The sequence below is a fragment of the Lolium rigidum genome, chromosome 1, assembly GCF_022539505.1.
Source record: "Lolium rigidum isolate FL_2022 chromosome 1, APGP_CSIRO_Lrig_0.1, whole genome shotgun sequence".
Classification (NCBI taxonomy): domain Eukaryota; kingdom Viridiplantae; phylum Streptophyta; class Magnoliopsida; order Poales; family Poaceae; genus Lolium; species Lolium rigidum.
The window spans coordinates 362,201,281-362,207,770 of record NC_061508.1 but is presented as its reverse complement, the minus strand read 5'-3'; positions in this window follow the sequence as shown (position 1 = coordinate 362,207,770).

Below are 6,490 nucleotides of genomic sequence, written 5' to 3'. Positions count from 1 at the left end.
ATCCTCTTTTGAATTTTCTGCATAAGAAGACGAAACAGGCGCTGATCCCCATGTTGATCATGTCCGACATTCCCCTGGGCATCAGGATCCCCAGGCTGCTCCGTCTGGGCGCGCCGATCCCGAGCTAGGCGGGCGCGCGTGGACGCCACACGCCCTTGTCCAGTCCCGAGGCAGATTCCCGCGGGCCATCTCCACCCACGCGGTCGTCGTCCCCTTCTCCCGAGGCGGGAGCGCGTGGCGACAGCGCGTCTCCTCCGCCTTCTCCTGGCTCCGCTAGTGGCAGTCCTCCACGTGGTGCAGCAACCGACAGCGCCAGCAGCGAGCGCAGGGATGTTGACAGCAGCAGCAGTTCTCTGTCCCCTGCTTCTGGATCGTCTGTGGCTGGGAGTGGTGGGGGCGAAAATGTTGCTGAAGAAGAATTGGTTGAAGAGAATAACAATGACAATGATGATGATGCTACTAGTATCTCAAGATCAAATATACCTGATCCACTGGTACAGAATGTTGCGGTGCAGAATGTTGGTGTTCGTACACGTCTACAGAAAGGTATACACAATCCAAAGAAATATACTGATGGAACTGTTCGATATGGTATGTTCTCCTCTACAGGTGAACCATGCACACATGAGGAAGCTCTGAATGATGCAAGGTGGTCTCAAGCTATGCAAGAAGAGTATGATGCTCTAATTGCAAACAAAACTTGGCATCTTGTTCCTCCTAACAGAAGCAGAAACTTAATTGATTACAAGTGGGTGTATCACATAAAGAAGAAAGCATATGGGGCTATTGACAGATACAAGGCAAGACTAGTTGCAAAAAGTTTTAAGCAAAGATATGGTATTGATTATGAGGATACCTTTAGTCCTGTGGTTAATATTGCTACTATCAGAATTGTTCTGTCTATCTCTATATCTCGAGGTTGGAGTCTACGGCAGCTAGATGTCAAGAACGCGTTTCTTCATGGTGTTCTGGAAGAGGAAGTTTATATGCGACAACTGATGCGTGCAGTTAACACACGTCCGTTGGGAACCCCAAGAGGAAGGTGTGATGCGTACAGTAGCAAGTTTTCCCTCGGAAAGAAACCAAGGTTTATCGAACCAGTAGGAGTCAAGGATCACGTGAAGGTCATTGGTGACGGAGTGTAGTGCGGCGCAACACCAGGGATTCCGGCGCCAACGTGGAACCTGCACAACATAATCAAAGTACTTTGCCCCAACGTAACAGTGAGGTTGTCAATCTCACCGGCTTGCTTTGTAAACAAAGGATTAGATGTATAGTGTGGATGATGATGTTTGTTTGCGAAGAACGAGTAAAGAACAATTGCGGTAGATTGTATTTCAGATGTACGAGAATGGACCGGGGTCCACGAGTTCACTAGTGGTGTCTCTCCCATAAGATAAATAGCATGTTGGGTGAACAAATTACAGTTGGGCAATTGACAAATAAAGAAGGCATAACAATGCACATACATATATCATGATGAGTACTATGAGATTTAATCAGGGCATTACGACAAAGTACATAGACCGCTATCCAGCATGCATCTATGCCTAAAAAGTCCACTTTCAGGTTATCATCCGAACCCCTTCCGGTATTAAGTTGCAAACAACAGACAATTGCATTAAGTATGGTGCGTAATGTAATCAACACAAATATCCTTAGACAAAGCGTTGATGTTTTATCCCTAGTGGCAACAGCACATCCACAACCTTAGAACTTTCTGTCACTGCCCCAGATTCAATGGAGGCATGAACCCACTATCGAGCATAAATACTCCCTCTTGGAGTTACAAGTATCAACTTGGCCAGAGCCTCTACTAGCAACGGAGAGCATGCAAGAACATAAACAACATATATGATAGATTAATAATCAACTTGACATAGTATTCAATATTCATCGGATCCCAACAAACACAACATGTAGCATTACAAATAGATGATCTTGATCATGATAGGCAGCTCACAAGATCTAACATGATAGCACAATGAGGAGAAGACAACCATCTAGCTACTGCTATGGACCCATAGTCCAGGGGTGAATTACTCACACATCGACCCGGAGGCGATCATGGCGATGAAGAGACCTCCGGGAGATGATTCCCCTCTCCGGCAGGGTGCCGGAGGCGATCTCCGGAATCCCCCGAGATGGGATTGGTGGTGGCGGCGTCTCTGGAAGGTTTTCCGTATCGTGGCTCTCGGTACATAGGGTTTCGCGATGAAGGTTTTAAGTAGGCGGAAGGGCGGAGTCGGAGGAGTCACGGGGGCCCCACACGCTAGGGCCGCGCGGGCCCCCCTTAGGCCGCGCCGCCCTAGTGTGGCGGCGCCCCGTGGCCCCACTTCGTTTCTCCCTCGGTCTTCTGGAAGCTTCATGGAAAAATAATCCCCTGGGCGTTGATTTCGTCCAATTCCGAGAATATTTCCTTTGTAGGATTTCGAAACCAAAAACAGCGAGAAAACAAGCAATCGGCTCTTCGGCATCTCGTCAATAGGTTAGTGCCGCAAAATGCATAATAATGACATATAATGTGTCTAAAACATGTGAGTATCATCATAAAAGTAGCATGGAACATAAGAAATTATGGATACGTTTGAGACGTATCAAGCATCCGCAAGCTTAGTTCCTACTCGCCCTCGAGTATGTAAACGATAACAAGGATAATTTCTGAAGTGACATGCTATCATAATCTTGATCAATACTATTGTAAAGCACATGAGATGAATGCAGCGATTGGAGGCAATGATGAAGACAATGAGTAAACAACTGAATCATATAGCAAAGACTTTTCATGAATAGTACTTTCAAGACAAGCATCAATAAGACTTGCATAACAGTTAACTCATAAGCAATAAATTCTTAGTAGAAAGCTTTGAAACAACACAAAGGAAGATATAAGTTTCAGCAGTTGCTTTCAACTTCAACATGTTTATCTCATGGATAATTGTCAACACAAAGTAATATAACAAGTGCAATAGGTAAACATGTAAGAATCAATGCACACAGTTTACACAAGTGTTTGCTTCTAAGATAGAAAGAAGTAGGTAAACCGACTCAACAATAAAGTAAAAGAATGGCCCTTCGCGAGAGGGAAGCATGGATTACTATTTTTGTGCTAGAGCTTTTCATTTTAAAAACATAGAAACAATTTTGTCAACGGTAGTAATAAATCATATGTGTTATGTATAAGATATCCTATAAGTTGCAAGCCTCATGCATAGTATACCAATAGTGCTCGCACCTTGTCCTAATTAGCTTGGATTAACATGGATTATCATTGCATAGCATATGTTTCAACCAAGTGTCACAAAGGGGTACCTCTATGCCGCTTGTACAAAGGTCTAAGGAGAAAGTTCGCATTGGATTTCTCGCTTTTGATTATTCTCAACTTAGACATCCATACTGGGACAACATAGACAACAGATAATGGACTCCTCTTTAATGCATAAGCATTCAACAACAGTTAATATTCTCATAAGAGATTGAGGATTTGTGTCCAACCTGAAACTTCCACCATGATTCATGGCTTTAGTTAGCGGCCCAATGTTCTTCTCTAACAATATGCATACTCAAACCATTTGATCATGAAAATCACCCTTACTTCGAGACAAGACGAACATGCATAGCAACTCACATGATATTCAACAAAGGTAAAAGTTGATGGCGTCCCCGAAACATGGTTACCACTCAACAAGCAACTTATTAAGAAATAAGATACATAAGTACATATTCTTCACCACAATAGTTTTTAAGGCTATTTTCCCATGAGCTATGTATTGTAAAGGCAAAGAATAGAATTTTAAAGGTAGCACTCAAGTAATGTACTTTGGAATGGCGAGAGAAATACCATGTGGTAGGTAGGTATGGTGGACACAAATGGCATAGTTTTTGGCTCAAGGATTTGGATGCACGAGAAGAATTCCTCTCAATACAAGGCTAGGCTAGCAAGGTTGTTTGAAGCAAACTCAAGTATAAATGTTACAGAAAGACTCACATATGAACATATTGTAAGCATTATAAGACTTTACATCGTCTCCTTGTTGTTCAAACTCCTCAACCAGAAAATATCTAGACTTAGAGAGACCAATCATGCAAACCAAATTTTAACAAGCTCTATGTACAAAGTACAGGATGCAAGAGCTTAAACATGATCTATATGAGCACAACAATTGCCAAGTATCAAATTATTCAAGACATTATACCATTTACCAGATGAAGCATTTTCCGTTTCCAACCATATATCAATGAACGAAGTAGTTCAACCTTCGCAATGAACATTAAGAATAAAGCTAAGAACACATGTGTTCATATGAAACAGCGGAGCGTGTATCTCTCCCACTCAAAGAATGCTAGGATCCGATTTTATTCAAACAAAACAAAAATAAAAACAAACAGACGCTCCAAGTAAAGCGCATAAGATGTGACTGAATAAAAATATAGTTTCACTAGAGGTGACCTGATAAGTTGTCGATGAAGAAGGGGATGCCTTGGGCATCCCCAAGCTTAGATGCTTGAGTCTTCTTAAAATATGCAGGGATGAACCACGGGGGCATCCCCAAGCTTAGACTTTTCACTCTTCTTGATCATATTGTATCATCCTCCTCTCTTGACCCTTGAAAACTTCCTCCACACCAAACTCAAAACAAACTCATTAGAGGGTTAGTGCATAATTGAAAATTCACGTATTCAGAGGTGACATAATCATTCTTAACACTTCGGACATTGCACAAAGCTACGAAAGTCAATGGAACAAAGAAATCCATCAATCATAGCAAAACAGGCAATGCGAAATAAAAGGCAGAATCTGTCAAAACGAACGGTCAGTGAAGACGAATTTTTCGGGGCACTTAGCTTGCTCGAGATGAAAATGCTCAAATTTAATGAAAGTTGCGTACATATCCGAGGATCACGCACATAAATTGGCAGATTTTTCTGAGTTACCTACGGAGAATCCTGCCCAAATTCGTGACGAAGCAAGAAATCTGTTTCGCGCAGTAATCCAAATCTAGTATTGACTTTACTATCAAAGACTTTACTTGGCACAAAAATGCAATAAAATAAAGATAAGGAGAGGTTGCTACAGTAGTAACAACTTCCAAGACTCAAATATAAAACAGTAGCAAAATAAAGACATGGGTTATCTCCCAAGAAGTGCTTTCTTTATAGCCATTAAGATGGGCTCAGCAATTTTAATGATGCTCGCGCAAGAAATAAGAGTTGAAGTAAAAGAGAGCATCAAGAAGCAAATTCAAAACACATTTAAGCCTAACCCACTTCCTATGCATAGGAATCTTGTAAATAAACAAGTTATTGAAGCATGAAGCTACTATCATAGAAAGACAAAGAAAGTGCAACTTCAAAATTTTCAACATAAAGAGGGGAAACTTAATATTATTAAGATGCATATAACCATGTTTCCCTCTCTCATAATAACTTTCAGTAGCATCATGAACAAACTCAACAATATAACTATCACATGAAACATTCTTATCATGAGCTACATGCATAAAATTATTACTCTCCACATAAGCATAATAAATTTTATTAGTTGTAGTGGGAGTAAATTCAACAAAGTAGCTATCATTATTATTCTCATCAAGTGTAGGAGGCATAGTATAATCAAAGAAAATTTTCTCCTCAATGCTCGGGGGACTAAAAATGTCATGCTCATCAAAACCAGCTTCCCCAAGCTTAGAATTTTCCATATCATTAGCAACAATGGTGTTCAAAGCGTTCATACTAATATCAATGCTACTAGCATGCAAATAAGATTCCATAGGTTTTTTAATTTTCGCATCAAACCATCCATGTCTTAACTCAGGAAATAGATTAAAAAGCTCATAGTTGTTTTCCATTATGCCTTACTAGTGAAATCACACAACTTAGTGTTCTCAGGAGTATTCATTTTAACAGTAATAAAGATAAGTAAAGCAAACTAAATAAAGTAAAGTAAAACAAGTAACTAATTTTTTTGTGTTTTTGATATAAGAAGCAAACAAGACAGAAAATAAAGTAAAACTAGCAACTAATTTTTTGTATTTTTGATATAGAGAACAAACAAAGCAGTAAATAAAGTAAAGTAAAGCAAGACAAAAACAAAGTAAAGAGATTGGATGTGGGAGACTCCCCTTGCAGCGTGTCTTGATCTCCCCGGCAACGGCGCCAGAAAAAGTGTTGTTGACGTGGGAGTTGAAAATCTTTGTGGTGTAATGATACATCCAATTTGCATCACTATTTTATATCATAATTTGCTGTTATTCATTGATATATTTCATATTTGGAGATAATACTTATGTTATTTCATCTATTTTGCATGTTTCATGATTATTGGAGGATCGCGCACCGGAGCCGGGATTACTGCTGGAAAAAGCATCGTCGAACGCAATATTTCGGAAGATCAACAATTGACGGGAATTACACGAAAACTCCTAATTTTCCGGATGACGAAGGGAGCCGGAAGGGGAGCTGGGGAGGGCCGCCATGGGGCCCCCTCATA